A 25556-nucleotide genomic window follows, 5' to 3' on the forward strand; every position below is an offset into this window, starting at 1 on the left:
ACATTGTGTAGGTTTTGGAGGGTGGGGTTTTTCTCCCAGAAGGGTTTCCCCATGGTAATCACTATGTTATGTGTTCATTGTTATTTTAATTATACTTTATTATGCATTTCTTGAGATTTCTACAATACTCAATTGAAATTTGCATAACCATCCTCTCAAGACTAGTGTAGGAAACATTTCCACACACCTTTTCTTCCTTACAAGTGGTATCATAGCTTGGCCAATTTTGGTTCTATTTGTTGGGTATATGGTTTTTTGAGCTAATCAAGGTTTGAGTAGGAGCTTGTGCAAAGTATTTTATTTCTAAGCTGCAAGATTGCAAAGATGGAAAGCATGTTGAGGAGAATTGATGTTGAAAAGTTTTATGACACAAACTTTGAGATGTGGAAGCTGAAGATGGAAGATCTATATATTGATCAGGATCTATGAGATGCGATGGATGTGAAGAAGTTGAGGCCCATAGATCTGACTTTTGCCATACAGTATAATGTGACAGATAGAAAAGCTAAAGGTCTCATTAGATTGTGTCTTGCAAACTCAATTCTGATTAATGTCCATGAAGAACCTACTGTGAAGAAGCTTTGGAAGAAGTTAAATGAGATCTATCAAGTGAAATCACTTGTAAACAAGATTTTCTTGAGGAAGAAGTTGTATTCCTTGAGAATGGAAGAAAGTGGACAAATTTCTAAGCATCTAGAAAGTTTTAATATGTTTGCGACTTAGTTAACCCTTGTTGAGGTGCCAATGGATGAAGAAAAAAGGTGCCAAATCTTTCTATGTCCATTGCTAGACTCATGGGACAACCTAGTTATGGCCATAGGGAGCACTTTAGTTGTCTTAAAGATGGAGGACATTGTTGGTTCTCTATTTTTTGAGGAGATGAGAAGGAAGGTCTCTTTGAATGCCAAAGAGGCTTTGAGTGTTCAAGGAAGACCAAAAGAAAGAGGCAAGAAAAAAAAGTAACATGGCCATTCTAAGTTCAAGAATAAAGGGAGATCAAAATCTCCTGATAAATCCAAGGTAATCTGCTGGAACTATCGCAAACCCAAACACTTCTAAAAGGACTGCAAAGAGGAAAAGAAAAAAAAAAGAAGAAGTAAGATTACAATTCTAAGTTTGAAAAGGAAGATGGAGATGCTTTCATCATAGTCTTGGCCACTCGTGTAGGTGAAAATACATGGTTAATAGACTCAAGTGCATTTTTCCACATGACTCCTAATAGAAATTGGTTTAGTAAGTATGAAAATTTTGATGGTGGTAAGGTGTATTTGGGAAATAACTCAGTTCTTGATATTGTTGATCATGGAAGTATTCATGTGAAATTTTTTGATGGTAGAATTAGAAGATTTGATGGTGTCTTGCATATCCCAGGACTAGTGAAGAATTTGTTATTTGTTAGCAAACTAATAGATGTGGGAGTACATGTACAGTTTTCTGGAGTAGGTGTGAAAATGGTGAGAGGTTCTATGGTAATAGAAAGAAGAAGTAGATTGGGTACATTGTACTAGCTTGATGCATGCATGATTGAGTGTAATAGTACTTCTGATAAGACTATGATGATGACTACTTTTTTGGAAAAGGATAGGGTTTCTCTTTCAACAGATGGTCATAGTTTTTGGGTAACCAAGAGTACTCTATCTACCAAATCAAAGTTTCCTATAGAGAAGACCATGTTATGGCACCAAAGACTCGGCCACATAGGTGAGAATAGTCTACGAACCTTGAAAAATAAGAACCTTGTTAATGGGTTGAATGACTGCAATCTTGAATTTGATTTTTGTGAGCATTGTATCTATGGTAAACAAAACCACATTTAGTTTTATTCAAGTTCTCATAAGTCCTCATTTATTTTGGATCTAATCCATTTGAATATATTTGGTCCAATTGATGTTCCTTCTATTGGTAGATCAAGTTTATTATGTTTCTTTTATTTATGATTTCAATAGAAGAACATGGGTTTATTTCTTTGGGAGTAAAGCTGAATTTTTTAGTTGTTTCAAAGAATTTAAAGCAATGGTTGAGTTGTAGAATGGAAAGAAAATAAAATGTTTGAGAATTAATAATGGTGGTGAAGTTTGCTCCAATGATTTTGACACATTTTGTAAAGATTTTGGTGTGAAAAGAGAGAAGACAACTCCATATTCTCCACAGAAAAATGGAGTTGTAGAAAGAATGAATAGGACCCTAATGGAGAAGGCTAGGAGTATGCTAAGTGGTACTCGACTAGAACAGAAGTTCTAGGCCAAAGTTGTAGCCACTACTTGCTACCTAATAAATATGTCTCCTACATTAGCTCTTGTTGATAAGACACCAATGGAAGCATGGTCAGGCCACAAGCCTTCACTTAGACATCTAAGAGTGTTTGGTTGCAAAGCATATGCTCATATGCCAAAGGAGAAGTAGAAAAAGCTAGATAACAAAGTTGTTAAATGTATTTTCAATGGATACAACTATGGTGTGAAAGGATACAAGCTTTGGAATCCTATTGAACAAAAGGTATTTTATTCAAGAAGTGTTATTTTTAGAGAAATTAAATCTTCTTCTATTACAATGTAGCCAAAACAAATAGAAGAAAAGAAAGATGTGATTCAATTTCCTGCTACACATGAGAAAGTTGAATCAAGGCCTTTAGAAATAAAAGAAATCAAGGAGAGCTCTATGAGTTTTGAATCATCAGAGGAAGAAGAGTTACCTGAAGTTAAACTTGAAACATATCTTGTTTGAGGATCTACTGACTCTTCGGCTGAAAAGCACTCCATCTGCTTAGCTTTTGCTTTCAATGGACACTTATGTGACAAATCCCAAGGCTCCCTACAATGAAAACAAAGCTTCTTCTTCCTGAGATCATTAAGTGTCTCATTGTCCAACCTCTTACTTTCCTCCTTAGCTGGCCGAACCTCTTTATGAAAAGGTTTCCTATCCTTATCTTTCCTTGAAGGGAAACTCTTTGCCTGGAATTTATTTTTTGAAGATGAAGAGGAATCCATGTCATGAGCTTTCTTAATGGCTTCCTGCAAAGTGGGAGGGTTGAGAGCTTTAATCCACCCTCTCAACGGATCAGCTAACCCATCCATAAATAGAACTAGTATCCTCCGTTCAGATACATCTGTTACTAACACTGCAAGTTTCTGAAACTCTAAAATGTATGTTTCCAATGATCCCCACTGTTTAAGCTGAGCTAACTCCTTGAAATGGAGTTTTGGATCCTTCCTATCAAAACGTTCAATTAGCCTCTCTGTAAACTCCACACATGAGGTAATGTGTGCATGTCCCATAGTGACCATACCATGATGCCACCACTCGTGTGCTAACCCATCCAGATGAATTGTTGCATACTTAATAGCTTCTTCCTCGGGCATAGGGTTCAATTGAAAGTATGTGTCAATATTTTGAACCCAAGCTCTTGTTGTAGACTTTCCTAAGCCATCATAATATGGTAACTCAAGTCTCCCTACTTTCTTCCATAGCTCATAGCTCTGGTTCCTGTCATGTCCACGTGGCATATGTTTCATCCGCACATCCATATACTCTCTAAAGGTAATTGCAGTAGTAAAATCTGGCCCTCCAACTTCCCAATCTCTCCTCAACTAGTCCTGTATATCAGTAATCTGGGGCTCTGGTACGAGATGCTCTGGAGCTCTAGGAGGAAATGTAGGAATCATGGGCCTTGAACTCACTGTCCTAGCTCGCTGGGGTGCATGACCGAAATTGTTCCCAACTTTTTCATCTCCATTATGTGTCCCATCCTGATCATTTCCATTCTAATTGTTACCATTCTGATTATTTCCTCCACCCATGTTAGCATTCAACCCCATTTGACGAGCCATCATCTGCATCATAAGATCCAATCTCTGATTCTATTCCTGTACCCTTTGTTCTGCTACTTGCTGACCCTGTACCAAGGTCTCTAATAACTGTAAGAATCTTTCCTCTCCAGGCTCTGGACCGACATTCTCGCCTCCACCTAATCTTGTATTCCTGTCATCTCGGTCACCCATATTGCTGTCTTGATCAAAGAATACCTCCGTTGTGTTTGTATGACTGGATTCTATACCCCCCTGTACGGATGAACTAGACCATTTTCTTTGTAGGTCTGAACTCCTACTTTGTCTTCCTCTGGTATTGCGAAAATTATAAGGCCCCTGTCGCATGCTCAAACATAAATGCTATGATTTTAGTGTTTTGACATTTCATCAAACACTTTCCCCTCTATCTGCCAATTCCAAATTTCCTATAAGACCTCCACAGGATGGCAGGACTTATAGCTCTGATACCACTGTAATATCCTCCGCTGATTTGAAACTTTGACTTGTAAAAATTTAACTTAAGGAATATTGTCAAACACTTTGTATGCAAACTCATAAAGCTGATTTCCTCAATAAATTGCTTTCCAATGAGTAGATTTACGAACAACTATGAAGTGACATTAAAATGCATAATACCCATCATAACATTTTCACAAACACTTGGCACACATTCAACAATATATGAAAAATCTAGAAACTCTTTCAATCTGCTGATAAAGGGTGATTTTTAAATGTAGATGTGCACTTACAGCTGCCTTAAAGGCTGCAACAACTATTCAGACTTGTATTCAACAATTATTATGCAAAGTATCAAAATTTGACAGAGGAAACCTGGAATTAGTTGCCGTAGTATTTTGCAGATGTAGTCAGCAGCCTTCCAAACTTCTAATCAACCAAAAAAACAAGTAAACTTGATACCAACATTGTTCACGCCGTACTGTAGTGAAATACTGTTCATGCCGACTGTAGCAAAAATACTGTTCATGCAGCACTATAGCAATAACTAACTTCAGATCTGCACCTCAAACCCTTGTAAATTTCTTTATGCGAATGCCCCAAATGAAACCCAGTGTGTTTCTTGAAGTGAAAACACCATTGATCCTCCTGACTGTGTCTTCCAACAGCGAAGAGAATGCTCGCAAAGAGGGATTCCATCCTCCAAGCTCGATAATCAGATATCCAACAACATAACATTAATCTTCATCCAAGCATACAAAAAAAAGCTCTTCCATTTCTTTTATAGTGTTCTCACAAGAGCTCAATCCTTCATTTTCTCAATGTGGGATAAAACATAACTCCCTTTATGTACCTTATGTCTGTGTTATAAAAATAAAGGGAACTCTTTTAATTTAAATATTTCCCACAAACTATAGTCTATGCATTAATAAAGTTAAATATTTAAATTTAACTTTATAAAATGGCTTTATCAATGCATAACAAATCTTATCAATGATAAATAAGTTTTCCTGTCGATTTTAAACAATTACCATCGACATACCACTGTGACTGAATGTCTGGCCATGTCCAAGATGACTTACTATAAATAGTAAGTATGCCCAAAGTTGCCCCAGAACCCCTCAGAAAGACTTGCAACTGAAACTGTCTAGGCCAAATGGCCTCTAAGCCCCTTTAATGTCCTAGTTATCCTACAGGACTATGGGGAAATAGGCTAACGACAACATCATGCTATGAATGCTAGAAAGGGGACATTACAATCCTGCATCCACTCAAACACTCACAACCATAACAAGGAGTCAATATCAATCATTATTAACAACTTGTTTGCATCATCTTTTAAGAATAACATTAACTGAATCAGAACTATGAACATCACATCATGATTACATCAAATAACATCATCATTGAATTTAATATTTCATACGTATCCATCATCATAATTCATTTCAATTAGAAATTTAAAACATCAACTTTCATTTAACTTTTAATTAAGTCTTAATTTTGACCAACTCGACATAGCCACATAAGCAAGAAAAAAAAAGGTTCTAGGGTGAGACGTGACATCCTTTCCCACTAGGAAAAGGCATCGTCCCGATGTCTTGCACAAAAAAAATGGTTTTTTTTTTTTTACACATACCAAAACTATTATGTATCCAGTTTTAAATAGTTTTAAAAAAATGAGGAAATGATTTGTGTAAATCATCAGCATCTTCCCAAGTGGCACTATCCACCCTGAACTGGTCCCATTGGACCTTATACTGGAGTACATCCCTATCTCGTACCCTAAGGGTATGTTGCTCAATGATTCAGGTGGGCTGAACTACCATCACCCCTGGATCCTATACTTGTAATGCACGCCAGTCAAGAATGTGAGATATAGCAAGATGATAGGATTTAAGCAAAGATACATGAAAAACATTATGAATGTGGGCTAAAGTAAGCGGCAGAGCAAGCCGATAAGCAATTGGTTTGATGACTTCTAGAACCTCGAACGGACCAAAAAATCTTGGGCCAAGCTTTGAACTCTTGCCAAAAGAGATTGAACTTTTTTGTGGCCTAACCCTGAGAAACACCTTATCCCCAATTTGAAACTGGCAGAAAGAGCATTTCTTGTCTGCATAACTCTTCTGTTGATCTGCTACCTCTTTCAACCGAATGCGGATTAGAGATACCTATTCTTCCATTTCTCTGAGCATCTCAGGACCTACAATAATCCTATCCTCAACCTTATCCCAATTGATAGGAGTCTGACATCTTTTTCTATAGAGAGCCTCAAATGGGGCCATACCCAAAGATGATTGATAAGAGTTATTATGGGCAAACTCCACTAATGGAAGATATTCCTCCCATTTGTACTGCTGATCCATACAGTACATGTGTAGTAAATCTTCCAATATTTGATTCACCCACTCTATTTGACCATCAGTCTCAGGGTGGTATGTTGTACTGAAATTCAAACGTGTACCTAAAGCAGCGTTCAAGGTTGTCCAAAACCTTGAAGTCATCCAGGTGTCTCTATCAGAAATAATAGTCTCAGGAATACCATGTAGTCGAAAAATCTCTTGAACAAACCTCCTTGCCAATATTGGAGATTCGTCCTTCAGGCTACCAGGAATAAAATGAGCAACCTTCATCAACTTATCAACTACGACTAAGATAACATCATGCCTCTGTCGAGTCATGGGTAAACCCTATACAAAATCCATGCTAATAACCTGCCATTTATACTGTGGAATCTTGTGGGGGTACAAAAGACCTACTGGATGAGCATGCTCAACCTTAACACGCTGGCATTCTAAACACTGGGCTACATACTTCGTCACATCCCTCTTGAGTCCTAGCCAAAAATACAAAGGCCTTAAGTCAGCCATCATCTTATTTACCCCTGGATGCCCTGAAAATGGAGTGTTATGCATTTCCTCAAGTATAATTTTCTGCAATCCTTCAGGATCAAGAACATAAATCTTGTTTTGATATTTAAGTAGACCATCCTCATCCAAAGAATAGTTGTCAAATCTTGGATCAACAACATCCATATCCAAGACTGACTTTACCCATTCATAATGAGTATCCCCAAGAAGATATTGGAGGATATACTCCCTCATGTGTGCTCGAGATGTAGAGATAGCAACAATATGTCTTCTGCGGCTAAGTGCATCTGCTACTTTGTTTTCTTTACCCTTTATATACTTGATGCTGAAATCATATTCACTAAGGAATTTGTGCCATCATCTCTGTCGAGCATTTAGATTTGGTTGAGTGAAAATTTACCTCAACCCCATATGATTAGTCTTTAGCTCAAATGGCCTTCCCAATAGGTAGTGTCGCCACATCTGCAAGGCATGAACTATCACAGCCAACTCTAAATCATGAGGAGCATAGTTTACTTCATGAGATTTGAGTTTCCTGGATTTGTAAGCTACAACTTTACCATCTTGCATTAGAACACCCCCAAGTCCATCCCTTGAGGCATCGGTGGTGACAACAAAATACCCATTTGGGTCTCGAATAATCAAAATAGGCGCTGGAGTAAGTTTTTCCTTGAATAACTGAAAGGCTTTCTCACATGCTTCCGTCCACACAAACCTCTTTCTCTTACGCTGAAGAGATGTAATTGGTGCTGCTATGTAGGAAAAACCTTCAACAAATTTCCTATAATATCCTGCAAGTCCCATAAAACTCCTAACTTCACTGACATTCTCCAGAGTTGGCCATTGAAGGATGGCTTTGATCTTTGCAGGGTCCACGGCGATGCCTTTGGCTGACAAAATGTGTCCCAAATAATGGATCTCCTTTTGATAAAAGGAACACTTAGAGAGTTTCCCATAAAGTTTCTTGTCTCTTAATCATTGCAACACTATCCGCAAGTGTTCTTCATGCTCTTCCAAATTCTTGGAGTATATTAATATGTCATCAATAAATATCTCCATGAATTTATCAAGACAATCTCTAAAAATGCTATTCATCAGGTTCATAAAAGAAGCTAGTGCATTTGTTAGTCCAAAAGGTAAGACTACAAACTCATAATGCCCATATCTTGTTCTAAATGTAGTCTTAGGTATGTCTTCCTCTCGGATTCGAAGTTGGTGATACCCAGATCGCAAATCAATCTTGGAGAATACGATTGCCCCTTTCATTTAATGAAAGAGTTCATCAATCCTGGGTAGTGGGTACCGATTCTTTATGGTCACTTTGTTCAACATACAATAATCTATGCACAACCTTAAGGTACCATCCTTCTTCTTGAAAAAATTACAGGAGCTCCCCACGGTGATACACTAGGGTGTATGAATCCTTTATCCAAAAGTTCTTGTAACTGAATGTTCAATTCATACATTTCTATAGATGTCATGCAGTAAGGAACCTTCGATTGAGGTTCTACTCCTGGTATGAGATCTATTGAGAAATCAAACTCCCTTTTAGGGGGTAATTCGGGAAAATCATCTGGAAATACATCTCTAAACTCTTGTAAAATAGGATGATCCTCTATTTGAGGTGGAGTCTCATCCAGATTTTTAATATGGGCAATGTATAACTGACACCCCTTCCTTTTGGCCTTCTTCAACTGCATTGCTAAAATTTGCCTCAGTTCCAAAGGTCATTTGACACCATTTAGTGTCAAGGAATGACCTGAGTCATCAAGACATCTAATTACCTTATCTCGATAGTCCACCAAGGCCTTATCCTCACTTAACCAATTAATACCTAAGATGACATCATATGAGCCTAGAGGCGCTACATTCAAGTTGACCTCAGTTCGAAAACTAGAAAGTTCCAACTTGCTGCAAGATAAGCATTGCTCTACCCTGCATTCAGCCCTATTACCATACTCTACAATCCATGGTTCTACCATAAAACTATCCCTAACAGGTATCTTGGTTAATATTTTAGGATCTACAAAACAATCAGTAGCACCAGTATCTATTAAGATAGAAATAGGGTAACTGAAAAGTGTATTAGTCATCTGAATGGGAGTGGCCTGATAATCTGCCTATCAGTGATCCATTGCTGCATGGATACGATGTTGCTAAGGAAACTCTTTCTTATCAATTTGTTGTGAACACTTAGCAGCATAATGGTTTCCTCCACATATGTAGCAGCCTCCCCTAGGCATTCTTCTATTTTGACCTCCTCGGTTGTTTCCATTCCTGCCACCACCATTTCTAAAATTTTGATTGTTGTTCTAATTTTCTTTATTCCTGTCAAAATTCTCATGTCCTTTGTCTTTCATGTTCCTAATTTGTTGTTTCTTTTCCTTTCCTTTTGCTCCATCATCTCGATACCCTTTGTTATCCTAATATGTCCTGCTATCCTAAAACTTCCTCTTATAGTTTTGGTTGAAGGATTTATAGGATGAAGCATCCTTCAACCTCTACTCTTGCTTAAGGGCTTTACGCAATGCAAAGTCCATGGTTTCAGGCTCCTGCATCTCAACCTCACTATAAATTTTAGGTCGCAAGCCCATTACAAACTTCCGCGTTCTAAAGAGTTCATCGTGCTAATACTATGGAACATATTTCACCAAATGGAAAAATCGCTCATGATATTGAGTAACATTCATGTTCCCTTGTACTAACTTATAGAAGTCTGTTGTTTTCTTGTCATAATAAAGCTGAGGTAACCATCATTTGTGAAACAACTACAAGAATTCCTCCCAAGTTACCTCTCCATGTTGGAATCTCTTTTTAGCCATAACATTCTCCCACCAGTTGACTGCTTCACCCATTAGCTGATAGGTGGCCCATACTGCTCTAGATTTCCCAATGTAGTTTCACACTAGAAAGTACTTCTCCATGCTAGTAATCCAAGCCTTTGCATCTTCTCCAGAAGCTCTTCCATGGAAGGTGGGTGGAGTTACCTTCTTGAGATCTTTGCTCAAATCAGCAACTATCTTAATCCTATCAGAATTAAGGAGAGAACTTTGACGGTTAGCTTACGCTTTCTGCTCTATTTCAGACCTCCTAAGAGCTTCAACCATCTGCTCATCTTCACGTTTCTTCCTTAGCTCCTCTTCCTGCTTACTTGAGGCTTCAGAGTGTTGATCCTCCTCACGCTTCCTGGCCTCTTCTTCGGCTTGTCTACCTCGAGCCCCTTGTTCTAGGTTGTCCATCCGCTAACTTTTTTGTTGTAACAAAGCCCCCTATTGGGTTAATAGTGCCATAATTTGATCCAACCTCTCGTTAGGCTCTTCAACCCGTGCACTACTGCTCGACCCAACTTTTTGTTTAGATCTTGTGATCATACCATGTGTCAGATATGCAATATTTAGAAGAATAAAATGGCTTGGCCAAGCACTTTCAACCCAGATTTACCTATAGAAGAAACAAAAATAGAATGCAACCATTCTACAATACTGGCAGATAGGGAAACTAAACATGAATATATCCACCTATTTATCCCATAAATCGCTACATTACACCCGACATGAGGGGATATACTTGTTAATGCTACCATCAAGTTTACATATAAATTCAAAATTATTGCTCAATATTAGCCATTCACAATACTACTGGAAAACTCTATACACTTCAGACTTCTGTGGTTACATGGTTTAGTCAATTTAAAAGTACTGATTCATTCAAAATACTACGTTATACTGATTATTCATCTATTCAATATGTAAGAGTTGAAAACAACATTTCCAAGTGCATTGTTTAAGGAATTAGGAATTAGTAGGCTCATGCTATTAGTAAGTTGGTTGATGTTTTACATAAAATTCCAGTTACTCATAGACCAAGGATAGTCTAAACTGTAATGGTGGGAGTAATGTTCAAAGGTTATAAAGATTCCAACTTTATCACTTACCCTAAATGATCTGAGAAAAACAAACAAGTTTCAAACACGAATTCACTATTGTAAGATTAATCCTCTAGCTTTCAAGTTGTGTTGTACCTCAGTAATGCAACCGAATAAAAGGAAGTTCAACATATTAAAATAAAACATAACCTAGCTATGTGGATATTAAGGAGACCCTACAGAGTTGTTGACATCATGACTTCTTGATTTATGGATTAATACCTCTGATTTATCCTATTAAGTAACGTTTAGAGGGGTACTAACATTTTCCAGTCAATAACAATGTACTCATAGCAAAATGTAAAATGCGTCTACTCCTAACATTCCAGTTCCAATATAATGTTTTTGGAAGGTACAAAAAACATCACGGGTCAATCCATTCTTAACAAAAACTTCCATAATTAAGGAAAGATTTGATCTAAATGTATCACATAGTGTAGTTGGTTATCACATCAATCTAACACATTGAAGGTTTCTAGTTCAGTCTGGGTGGCGCCATCATACCATTGGTCTGATCTAATGTATAAAAGAAAAACACACAGAAAAAGAACAAGAAGCAGTATAAATTTTTAAGGTATTTTGGTTCTTTTCTCAGATTCCCTGCCATTGTTATGACTCAAATGGTTGCTCTAAAACCCCAATTTAGTTTTTAATTTACTGGTACAATTTAAGAGATTTTTAATACCTCGTTTCTTTTTAATCAGTAAAATATGACACTAAAGATTGCATTTTTTTAGAAGATCATCAAGAATGCGGAAACAGAGTTTATATTTATGTATTTTCAAACATAAAGCAGTTCATTTCGTATGAATACACCTGCAATTGTAAGTCATAGGCAAGGAAAGACGTAGGGAAGAACCTAAATAGTTTTATGCTTGTCTGAAATGTTGCTCTTACAGTTTGGTTGTTGACTATTGCCCTGAATCCGTGGCCTCCAATCTGCCACTTTCAACCTCCTTCTTCGTCCCTTGCATTTTTGCTTTGTACTACCCCCTCTCTTTTCCCAAAAGAAACCTATATTAACACATTCCATTCACCATTTGATGGTAACTGACCTAACTGCCCCTTTAGCACTCATCCGAAAAAGGTACAATATATCCTCTTTTTTTTTTTTTTTTTAACAAAATGTCTTTTTATGAGAACATCTCAACATTTTTTTTTTAACAATTGGTTTCACAAGAAAGCATATATAGTCACTTTTGTTATAAAAAGTGGTAGTAAAGAATGCTCCTAAAAAGAGTCTTAATGCTATCCACAATATGTTCAATTAACATTAGATCAAACTTTTTCGTCATTAGATTTATATTTACCTATTTCAAAATCTCTTATTTAAATAAAATGTTATTTCCACATTCATTCTAATATCTAAAAATTAACATAGTAATGCATAGTAACAATATTCTAACATCATATAAATCCTAAGTGAAGTGTGTGGTCGCATGGTCATCCGACACATCCCCTTCTAGGAGGCTAACTTTCTCTACCTCGACCACACTTCCATCGTAACAATCTTGCATCCACTCAAACACTCACAACCATAACAAGGAGTCAGTATCAATCATTATTAACAACTTGTTTGCATCATCTTTTAAGAATAACATTAACTGAATCAGAACTATGAACATCACATCATGATTACATCTAATAATATCATCATTGAATGTAATATTTCATACGTATCCATCATCATAATTCATTTCAATTAGAAATTTAAAACATTAACTTTCATTTAACTTTTAATTAAGTCTTAATTTTGACCAACTCGACATAGCCACATAAGCAAGAAAAAAAAAGGTTCTAGGGTGAGACGTGACAAATTCCAAAGGGGAAACCTATCTGCTAACAAGTTGAAAATAAAGTCAGTGTGTTAAATTTTATCGCTAGGGATAGAAAATAAAAATTTATCTTCATTTTCCGCCTGATAGAATTCATTCAAAGAAGCACTAAAATACTACATCAGTTCATACACATTCCAAATAAGAAAATGAACATGAAATTGGGAGTTATAAATCAAGAATGAGGCAAGTAATGAACATTTTTAGTCTGGATAAAATTCTCTTTCTATAGGAAGAGCACTAAATTCCATTACCGATATAGTAATAATAAACAACTGGTAAGCTATTCCATGGGATTAATAGTAACAATCACATTTTGGCATACATAGTTTTAACGACATGAATCATAATGGTCAAAAAATACAGAGTTTAATTCTCAATTTGACCTCAACCACACACATAAAATCAGGAATTGTAAATCAAAATAAGGCAAGTAATGAACATTTGAAGACCTCTATTCACAAGATAGGGAATTTTCTCATCTCCAAAGATCAAATCAATATAATTGGGGACGGAAAGAGTTTGGAAGTATTGAAGAATTTTCAGAAATGTACAAAGAACAAGAAAATTACCATAAACTTACCTGCCCATAGGGTGAGAAAATTTCTAGCACATTATAGTCTTCATAGAGGAACTATTTCAAGAGATAAAACGAGCGCACATATAGTCTTCACAGAGGAACTGGTCTTCCAATGGTGTTGTGTATGCACAGGACACAAATCACCCACTGTGATGAATAAGTTTGGAGAGTCCAATTCAAAATCTGTAAAAATGTGCGATGTTCATGGTGGGCAGTGGGCACAGATGCAACATACCAAAAAACCCACACCAATTGAGAAAACTTCATTGAAGCTCTGAAGAGTGCTTGAACGTGGAGTTGGCATGTCAAGAAAAATAAAAATATTTGAAAGGAGAATCCACAATATACTAGCAAATGTGCACTTTTTGATTTGTGAGAGAGGATAATCCACAATATAGAGTGATTCATGGCCAAATACTCCAGCGTGCGGCCTTTAATTCTCACCTAAATGCAAGTCATGGTCTCAATTAATATCCAACCCAAGCGCCTATGAAACTCTAAATATGCAATTTGAACTGTGGTGAAAAACTATCTTACCGACGAAATGAATTGGTTATGACGATCTGCAACGCGCAAGATATCTCTTCTGCAGATCATCAGATGCATTGGTATTTCATGTCGCTCTTTGTCACTTTATTGGCATGTTCCTCTCAATCAATTTCCTAGCTTTTCACCTCGAGCCCTCCCTGTCATTAATCACCAACTCTTTATCAAAGGAGTTGTAAAATATAATACATTTTTTAATATTTGATCAAATCCACGAGATTAGACAAAAATATATTAATCTGAAATCATTTCAGTCGAGAGTTTTTCGATGTGAGTTGATTTCTGGCTGGAGCTAACTTTGAAGGGAAAGTCTATCGGCAGACGTAAAAAATGGACCGTAAATGATAGGAAAGATTTAGTTCAAATCATTCTAGGGGCATTAGAATTTGAATTGAACATGATAACAAGTTTTAACATAAATGATGAAAGATTTAGTAAACTAAATCTTTATTCAAATCATTCCATGATGATAGATTGTGGTAAAAAAGAAATATAATTTTAATCATTCAACATAATTAAGATTGTATAGTCTGAAACCATTTACCGATAATGATTTTTCAGCATGAATCAAATTCTAGTTGCAAGCAACCTCATAGGAAAAGCCTATCAGCCAATAATACTATAAAATATTAATTTTTTGAATTTTAAAATATTTGTAAAGTGTATGTTGATGGATAAAAGTAGAAGAAAACAATGCTTATATCAATTTATTAAATTTATTAAAATAAAAATATCTAAGTTATAAAGGGATTCATTTTTTTAATTGGTAAGTGGTTGAAGTTAAGATTAATTATCATTATGTATTGCGATTAATTGTTATTAATTATTAAGTTCATGTAGATTCAATTCCTTGACCTCCCTAATAAGAAGCTCACAATTTACCATTGTATTGTAGGTTCTTACCTAGTTATTAAGATATTATTTTAAACAAAACAAAACTAACAATCGCATCTTAGTGTGCAATGGATACGCTGAAGACATATTTAAAGTCAAATAAAGATTTTTTTTTAGCATATATTTATGGAACTAATAAGAGTCAAAAAAGAGACAAATGGGAAAAATAAGATGGACGAAATAAATATCCTAGCTAAAATATATTCACAAGCGTAACCCCCAACCTAACTATAACTTTAACCATCATCTAGAACGTCATATTTGTCGCATTTGCAACGAATTTAAAGGCTTTTGGCCGACATATAAAATGTTGACAGTTGTCCTGTAGGAATATTTTTACTCACGTACTTGGGTGCGTCATGTGCCGACCCAAAATGATTAATTGTATACCTTCAATGCCACAAAAAGTTCATCCTTGACGAAACGAGGACCACATTACCAGTGCCGTTTGATTCTGTGCCCGGAAAGGATTCGCAAAGCAGAGTAATCACCTTTCAGCCGCTCAGTGCAATCCAATCTACAATGGCCCCTCCATCTGCATCTGATTCCAGAATTCCATGGGGCGAGAACATCCAAAGGCGTCATGTGGTGATGTTTCCATTCATGGCGCAGGGCCACATCATTCCCTTCCTTCACCTCTCCAAACTCCTCGCCTCTCGAACCGGATTCACCATCACCACCGTCAACACCCACCATTCAACATTCACGCCTTAGCACCCACCATTCAATCTGACCCCTCTCTTGACATTCGCCTGGCGGAGCTCCCTTTCTCCAGTGCCGATCATGGCTTAACACCGCGTACTGAGAACTTAGATTCGCTGCCTTATTCGCAGTTCGTCACTTTCATGGAAGCCGCAGAGCATTTGCAGCCCCATTTCGAAGATCTGATCCGTAAGATCTCGGAAGAAGATGGCTGCGCCCCTCTCTGCATCATCAGCGACATGTTCCTCGGCTGGACCCAAGACGTCGCCGACACGTTTGGAATACCCAGAATCTTCTTCCTCACCTGCGGCGTCTATGGCACCTTGCTTTACTACTCTATGTGGAATCATCTGCCGCACACAAAGACCCACTCGGAAGAGTTCGCCCTCCCAGATCTGCCTCACGTTTCGCTGCACCGATCTCAGCTTCCCACTAATATAAAAATGGCGACAGGAACGGATCCCTGGAGCTTGTTTCAGGCTCGCCAGTTACCCCGCAATATGCGCAGCTGGGGATTTATATGCAACTCCTTCCAACAGCTCGAGAACGGATATTTGGAACATCTCAGAATATCCACCGGCAGGCCTGTCTGGGCGGTTGGCCCTCTCCTTCCTCAAGAGTTTCTCTCTTCCACTCAATCCCATGTTATGTCTGATGAGTTATTGCAAGGTAAGGATGCAACCACCGATGCGGTTTCCTGCTTGCCGTGGCTCAATTCTCAGAAAGTTCGTAGTGTGATCTACGTTTCCTTCGGCTCGCAGAACACGATCTCTGCGTCGAATATGAAAGAGTTGGCACTTGGTTTGGAATCAAGCGGGCAGCCCTTCATCTGGGTAGTCCGGCCTGGTGCAGGGCACCCTGACAAAGTCATGGAAAAACATTAAGTCCTAAAGTCTAGAAAGTTATTTAAATAAGTTTTAAAATTTAAATATTTAAAAAGTAATGGTCAAATAAGGATTAGTTGTTTTGTTAGAGGATCCAACTACTTTGGATCGGTTAAGGGAGTTATTTTAAGTATATGTAAGTCTCAAAAGGCATGAGGGTACAGTGGTGAAGTTGGAATTTTAGATTGTACAAACTGTGTCCATATTGGAATTAATAATAGTTGCTTTCTTACAAATTTGAAGTCTTTTGATGCTGTATTGACCTATTGATTTGGAGATAGATGTGTAATGATTTTTTAAAATTCCATTAGATCTAGTTCCAAGTGATTTTTAATACTAATTCAATCATTAAGATTGACTATTCTGTAGAAATCTCTAATTTTTGTTTTAGTGCCAGTCATGGATTCATGAGATCCATCCCCTTTTATACATATTGTTTCTTGGGGATGGATCCACACTTGTAATATAATTTCCTAACAATGATTATGAAGGAATGAACCCCATTTGCAGGAGAATAAGAGAGGTTGGTCATGTTGGAGGGTAGAGAAGTGATTGGACAGTCACAGGAGAAAGGAATACTTGTCTCAGTAAATTGTAGTTTAGTGCGGGGGTCATTTCTCCAAAGTTTTCTATTGGATCTTGCCAAATTTTGGATATGTTGGAGAGAGACAAATTGTACCAAATATAAACAGTTTGATTGAGCAAATAAAGTTTGGTTCAAAAGTTATGAATGACTATTGTCGGGTCTATCTAAGGGGCAGTGACATGGCGGTTTGTGATGAATTTTCTCATGAATGTGTTAAGGGAGTTTTTTGAAAGGATTAGATGTTGTACGGGGATCTTTAGAGAATCCTAATTTGTGATAAGGAATAGTGGGTCCATTGATATTGACTCTAGTGGATAGGTCTTTGGAAGAAGTTGAAGCAATAGTATTCCGAGGACAGTCATAATACATATGATCAAATATGCATTGTTGCATGAGAGGAAGATTTCCAACAGTATAGACATTAGTATGTGGAGTCTAGTGGAGTCTAAAGTGTTCGGAGTTGACCTTTGATAGGTCTATAGAGCGGAATGGGTCCAAGAGTGATCAGTGATTGGAGAAGGGGAAAGTTTCTATCAAACAAAGAAGGAAAGAAGTTATTAAACTATGAAGGAATCGTAACATTCCACTAGCCTCTACATCACGGCCCCCGCTTGGGGTGCCATTGACTACAGAGTTTTCCTCAGAGTTTCTTTCGGATGGATTCGGAGAGCGAATGGGGGCCAAGAATTAGGGACTGGTTATTAAGAAATGGGCGCCCCAACGTGTGATTTTGTCCCATCCTTCGACGGGAGGATTTTTGAGTCACTGTGGGTGGAATTCGACATTGGAGAGTCTGAGCCAGGGAGTTCCCATGATTGGATGGCCGATCGCAGCCGAGCAATACTTCAATTCGAAGCTTCTAGAGGAGGTCGGCGTGTGTGTGGAGATGTGCAGAGGAAGTGAGGGAGAATTGGGGAAGGAGAAGGTGGAGAGGACGGTGAAGATGTTGATGTCGGAAGAGAGAGGCGGGCGACTGAGAGAAAGAGCAGCGACCATGAGAGATGCTGCCAGAAGAGCAGTAATGGACCGTGGAGATGGAATCGACAAAGGCTCGTCCATGCGTGATGTTGATGACATGATACACAATATTCTGACCACTTATACTGGTTCTCAATCCTTGTGAAGGATGATAAGTATTGACACCGATTTTCATGTTTAATTGTCCCCGGGTTCTGTTGAGATCAGATGATGCCAATGTTGAATTTACTTATTGTGGAGGGAAAACAGTATCCCTTCAATCTGTATGTGTGATATTTCTTAGTGCTCCTTACTTTGAGTGCTCCTTTCTTTAAGGACAATTTCTAAAATGATCACTACCTATCTTTAGCCAACAAGTCATTATTTTGTATTTTTTAAATGCAATTTATCATCATTTTTCATATTAAAAGATCAATGAGAATTATTATTTTATATTTGTGATAATTTCTAAAAAATTGAAAGTGATGCTAAATTTTGTTAGATATTAGAATTGATATGTTATCTCTTATCTTATCATTGAATTATTGTTTTAATTATTATTTTATATTTGTGATATTTCTTAGTGCTCCTTACTTTGAGTGCTCCTATCTTTAAGGACAATTTCTAAAATGATCACTACCTATATTTAGTCAACAAGTCATTATTTTGAATTTTTTAAATGTCAATTTATCATCATTTTTCATATTAAAAGATCAATGAGAATTATTATTTTATATTTGTGATAATTTTCAAAAATTTGAAAGCGATGCTAAATTTTGTTAGATATTAGAATTGATATGTTATTTCTTATCTTATCATTGAATTATTGTTTTAATTATTATTTTATATTTGTAATAATTTCTAAAAATTTGAAAGCGATGCTAAATTTTGTTAGATATTAGAATTGATATGTTATCTCTTATCTTATTGTTGAATTATTGTTTTAATTATTATTTGTTTGTTCTTAAATTGGCATACATCAAGTTTTTGTTTGAAAGTTAGATGTGAGATTTTGAATTTATAATTTTTGTTAATTGTTAGTCTAGAGGTTATCCAATATCAACATCAATCATTTTTAATTTCACCAATTGTCTATCCTTTAATTTTGTTTGAATAAGATAAATTTAGAATGATGTGTATAAATAGAAGTACAATAATTTTTCTATTTATAATAACTTGCAATTATGATAATAATTATAGAAGTTTCTTACATGTTAAGGTTAGCATCATTACTTTTCATTTTCAATAGATAAAACTAATGAACTTGATTATAAAATTAAAATGATAAGGTTATTCCATAGGTTTGGTTATGATTAAATTTTTAGGATTATGGTTGATGTAAAAATATTACTTCAGTCTTATATTCTTGTATCAATCACAATTCAAAAAACTTAATCATACATATGAAACAATCTTGCCATTTTAATTTTCCATCACTAAATTTTTTACATTATGATTAAATTTAAATGAATTATTAGAATTTTTATTTATAATTTAAAATAGTAATATTCTTGATGATTATTTAAAATATTCTAACTTTTTAAACGTACGATAAATAATTTTGTATAATTTATATTATTAATATATCTTTGATTAAGCAAGCCTGAATTTATACTAAGAGGGGGATGCTTACATCTAAAGCGAAACACCCACGCAATAGCGGTTGCATGTATAAATGACGTCGACGTTATTAACAGTTAAATGCATCACTTTAGCAAACTAGCTTTATTGTAGCGATTCATTTTTAACAAATTAGCAGAACTAGTAAATGTGAAACTAACTGGGCGATATGTATATGTCTTGAAAATGAAACACTACATTATAGTGTAGCTTTCAACATGGTGAGTAGTATTTCATAATAATAATAATAACAACACCATCGATTACTTACACTGGTGGGAAATATTCTAGTTAAGTGCAAGGAGGTGAATAAGTTTTTTTGAGGGAATAGTTAATCTTTCTGCGGATGTGAAGACTCCTGATTAGTTTTAGTTTTATATGACGTTTTGCCTACTTGTAAGGAAGCACATTGTGGCATACAAATCGCCGTTGGCAGGACTTTCTTGTCTGTACTGAAATCATCCTAGAAATTGGCCCACTCAAATATATTCTGTTTTTGATGTAACCTTTAGCAGATCTAGACATCATAATCCGCATGCCGAGATAGCTATGTCATTATAAAAAATATACAGATTTAAATAAAATGGAGTGGAGAGTTTTGAAAAGTTGTGTGTTTAACTTCTATATTTAATAATAATAATAATAATTTGGACTATCTGTCCAAAATAAGGGTTTCCAATGAGGTTTTTTTCATGATGATAAGGTCAGTATTTCTAATTTAGATAAATATTATTGTTATCACTATTCAAAAAGAGACACAATGCGTCATAGTTCCTGCCTAACGCATAATGCTTGTAGAGGTGTAGATGAGTGAGAAGAAGGTTAAATAGTTCTAAATTAACATTGTGAATGCATTAAGTTTTTCCTAGAAATGCACTTGTGATCTGATAGGATGGCTCATATTTTGTTATTAAATTCTCATCCTAGAAATGCACTTGTGATCTAATAGGATGGCTCATATTTTGTTGTTAAGTTCTTGTGTTATATTATTATATCTTTGGGCATTTAAGCCCAAGAATAAGAAGCCAAAGTCCCTAGCATGGCACTAAGTACTTAATATCATACTATGATCAATACATATGCTTTAGACAAATTTGCACCTTCTACATTGACAACTTAAAATATGTGCAATGAGGAAAGATATCCATACCAATATTTGAATTATAGAACTTGAGGAAGTGATGAAGCATTTGGAGTATCACATTATATGTTTAAGCATACCATGCATGCTACTAGAAAACCATTAGTAGTTGGAAAAGCTTCCCCAACTATGTATTATTCTCATCTTGATTATCAAATGAAATGCACACTATTTTTAATCATTAGCAATGGACAAAAACTAGGATAGAGATAAATAGCAGTATAGAACAATAACAACATAAACCTATATGCAAAGGAAAAAAGGATAAATAATATAGAGGAGGAAGAGAAAGAGAGAGACAATAGTAAGATATAGTGATATCAACATAAGTTGTGTGTGTGAGAGAGAGAGAATTGAATATAATTATTTTTCTTAATAAAACAAATAGTTAAAATAAAATCATGGTTATAATAAAAAATTAAAATATATTAAATTTTAATTAATGAAACTAAGAATTTAATTTTTATATTAAAATTCACATTTCTATAAATGAGAACTAGAATATAACTATTTAAATTTAATACATAGTTTATAAAAACTTAATAAAAATTTATATAAATTTTAGAATTGAATTTTTTTTTTTATAGTTATTTCATTTAATATTTTTTTAAATATAAAATATAATTATTAATTAAATATTAAAATATATTTTTAAGTTCTAAATATATTTAAACTAAATGATAAATTGTTTAAATAAAAAATAGTAATAATAATAAATGATATAGTTTATAAATTGTAACACTTATCAATTATACATATTACAAACACTATTATAAAATATAATTAAAAAATAACATTGTTTAATTAATTTTTATAAAAGTAAAACAATAGTAATAATTTAACTACTTTTATTAAAAAAGAAAACTTAAAAAAAATTAGAAATTCAAATATAAAGATATAACATATTGATATATATATATATATATATATATATATATATATATATATATATATATATATATAAAATCTAACTTATGCATTACATGAAGTTTTAGAAACAAGTCATATCAAATAGTCAAAAATAAACATCAATGTAAAACTAATAATAAATATATGTAAAATAAGAGATTAAAAATATTTAACTCTATATTTAAACTTGCTAAGAAAAATAGATTGTGATGATTAATACTGATTAGACATGTTGTGTGAGGTGGAAGATAAAATAATTGAAAAAAAAAATCTTATCAACTTGTCACAAATGTGGAAAAGATAAAGTTGTAATTAATGCATGGTGAAGTTGTTAGAAAATATTTGTATTTTTGTTGAAGAAAATTAGTTTTCTCCCCCACCAAAATTAGTATGGACCAATAGAATGAATGAAAAATGTGATTTATAAAATAATGAAAAATTAGAAAAAGATATAAACATTTGAAATATCATATAATCTTTTAAATTTTTTGATTTGATTGGTCAGTGTTAATGTCAAATTAGCACTGGCATGAATGCATAACTATTGAACTAAAAAAGAGAGAGTTGTGTTTTGGTTTTTATATATGGGTGTGATGGAATGATGTGTCCTTGTATTACTATATAATATTTCATGGCACAATGATAGCACAAAGGAAAATAGCATTTAATTATAGTTATATTAAAATAATTGAAAAAATCTATATATAAAAATTTAGACTAATTAGTTTCAATACTATGAATTATTTATGGAATGTTTAATTCAATTTTAATATTTCAAAATATTTTAAAAGACTATTTTAAAGTTGCAAATCTGATTGAATGAATAGTTTTGTAACAAGATTGAAATTTATTGCTTTACCACCCTCTCACTTAATTTCTAAAGAATATTATGAGGATTTCTTATGCTAGTTTTATAGATCCAATTTTAGCAACTTTTATAACTTTGATCCTTAGTTCTCTTTGTCTACCTAATATTGAAGTCTTGGAAATATTAAAAAATATTCTTCTTTTTTCAAGGGGTCACAAGACTTTTGTTTGGATCACTAGGTTCATTTGTTATACATTAATCACTTATAATGATTATCTTTATGACTCTGATAAGGTTCAACAAATAATAAGAAGGAATACAACTAGGATGAATTATAAAAGAGTATAAGATCATATACTTCTATCTATTAATCTAAGAATTACTCTTTTTGTTAGTTTTGATAGCTTCCTTGTTTTCTCTATATTGGGCAATCATGCATTTAACCCACATGACCATACAAATTGTTGATTATTTCAACAAAATAAGGTGAAGATAATTATTAAATTACTATTATAGTTACATAAAAGAGCTTGAAATAAAGCAAAAACAATATTCAAGAAGTTTATAAAAAACACTAAAAGCTTATTTGGAAGCCTAAAATGAAATAATTTGATCTTGAAAAAGAATTGAGACATGCTTTAATAGAGAATTTTGTAGCATTTGGCCCAACTCTTCAAAATGTTCTCAAGAATATTTTTTGGGACAATTGGATTGTAGTTACAAATTCACAACCTAAGGAAGTCTCTATATCATTTTTTAAATGGTGAAAATAAATATGAGTTTCATAAGCCATTATCTTCAAAGTTGTTCCCTTTTTCCCAATAAAGCTTCTAAAATTCATATGCTATAACCTACAAGTTACCTAAAAGTGCTTATTATTCCCATTATACCAAATACAGATTTTATTTAACTCAATCATATTGTTTATAAGAAATTGAGCTAAATTTCCCTTTTTGTATTCTTTTTTTTTGTTGCATCTAATTCAATTCTCTTTCACTACCTTTTTATGATACTCATACTCAGATCAATATAAATATAAATATTAAATGCATTGAGCCAATTTTAAAAAATGATAAGATAATATTCCCTTATTAACTATAAAATAAATCCCTAACTAGTGTTATTATAATAACATCTAGCCCATAGGAAAGAGCTTACAACACATGGGTAAATTGTGAGTCTCTCATCAGGGAGGTCTTGGGTTCAAATCTACTTGAAATTAACACAATAATAATTACTCTTAACAATAATAATCTAGGCTTCAACCAATTACCTATACAAAAAAATAGCATCTAGCCCATGTCTTAATTTTGTTGTAACAAACATCAAGGATAGAAGAAAATATAAACATTCATTATTGGGACCTAGTTGAACTCAATTACAGTAAGTGTGGCTAGGTGGAAGAAAATATACCATTGATATATATCAAATTATGATCAAATGTATGCTTAAAATATGTAGTTTAATACTAGTTTTTTTGCAATGGTCACATTTCAAAAGGAACCCAAAAATTGTGATGTTGGGTGTGTCTTGAGGATTTTGGCTTTAAATAGGTAAAATGCATTTGATAGTTTAAAATATTTAATTTTTCAATAACGCGGGTTTAAAATTTTTAATATTTAAAATTAAATTTGATAGTTTAATTTTTTCATAGTTGAATAAGGAACTTTGAAATACATAGGCTAAGCTTAGGACTATATTTGAAATATTCAATAATTGAAAACCATAATAGTAGGTTCTAAGCCATAAGAGAGAATGTCCACTTGGAAATCTAAGATCAAATTTAAGTTATAAGGTTGAGGGGTGGATCAAAAATTTGAACTAAAACCTCAAGTTTTATGTGCCATGTCCCTCTTGGAACAAACTTTATCAAAAATGATGAGAATTAGATAATTGGTAGGGGTAAAACTCTAAAAGGGAATAGGATATTATTGTCTAAGGTATTTAATTCCAAGCATGTTATAGGACTTATGATCAAATATGTAGATAGATTGAATATATGATGAGATTGGGATCAAGGAACTAAAACATAAGGTTCGAAGTTCATGTTGGAATGTAGGGCCCACTAAGAAAGAGTGTTGAATGTTCAAGTGTTTGTTTGTAAAAGGGAAAGTAAAAAGAAAAAAAATGATATTTGTAAAATAATACTCTAGGCTATGTTTGGAGCCTATGATCTAATTGGGATGTGAGAAAAATACCTCAAGAAAGGGGAAGTTAGAGTATGGATGGAAAAATAGACTTTAGGCCTTACATTCCATGAGTAAACTAAAGACATATTTTAATCTTGTCATTCACGTTGAGTTTTGTTTGTAAAATCCCTTTATAGTTTGTAGAATCGAAAAAAATTTGGGTATTTCAAATAGAGCCCAAGGTTCACACATAAAGAACCAACATCCCTTCTTGCATTCCTCCTTCCAAGACTTTTTGTCATTTGAAATGAGATAGTTTAATATAAACATAGTGGATGAAACCTCTCAATTGGAGTTTCTTTTCTTGTTAAATTTCTCAATGGCAAAGTAAGAAAATACTCCTCTCTTGTTGATCCTCTATCCTTCTTGAAAATGTAGATTAATTTCTCTAGGTTAATGATTCAAATTTTAAATCAAGTCTCTTCTTATTTTCCTACCCCCCAAAACTATAATTCTTTACTTGAAGACTACTATAGATTTTTAAGGGACAAATACAAAATAATGTGTAACATAACTCTTTCTTATTTAATTACATATGAATGAAATCCTTGCACTAAAATAATCCAAGGCATAAAAAGATGAAATCCTAAATTTTGACAATTTATATGAATTCTATTCAAATATATTAAAAGTATAATATGTATTTATTAAATAATAAACACTACTAGTAGCTTAAGCCTGTATTATTTATCTAGTCTTTGTACTAAATTAATATACTTCTAGTTAGATATCTAGATCATTTTTTCAATTATCTTTACTACCTCCTTTATTGTGATACATATGAAATAGTTTTGTATTGTATTATACTGTCATGTTCTAAAATTATATATATATATATATATATA

General features: G+C 34.1%; 1 pseudogene; it reads left to right on the forward strand.

Annotated features, from left to right (window-relative positions):
- The first annotated feature begins 15142 nt into the window (after window positions 1–15142).
- Window positions 15143–18210, forward strand: LOC149577917 (UDP-glycosyltransferase 92A1-like; annotated as a pseudogene).
- The last annotated feature ends 7346 nt before the right edge of the window (window positions 18211–25556 follow it).

This window comes from Cupressus sempervirens, chromosome 1 (genome assembly GCF_028749045.1).
Source record: "Cupressus sempervirens isolate cs-2001-9-10 chromosome 1, ASM2874904v1, whole genome shotgun sequence".
NCBI lineage: Eukaryota > Viridiplantae > Streptophyta > Pinopsida > Cupressales > Cupressaceae > Cupressus > Cupressus sempervirens.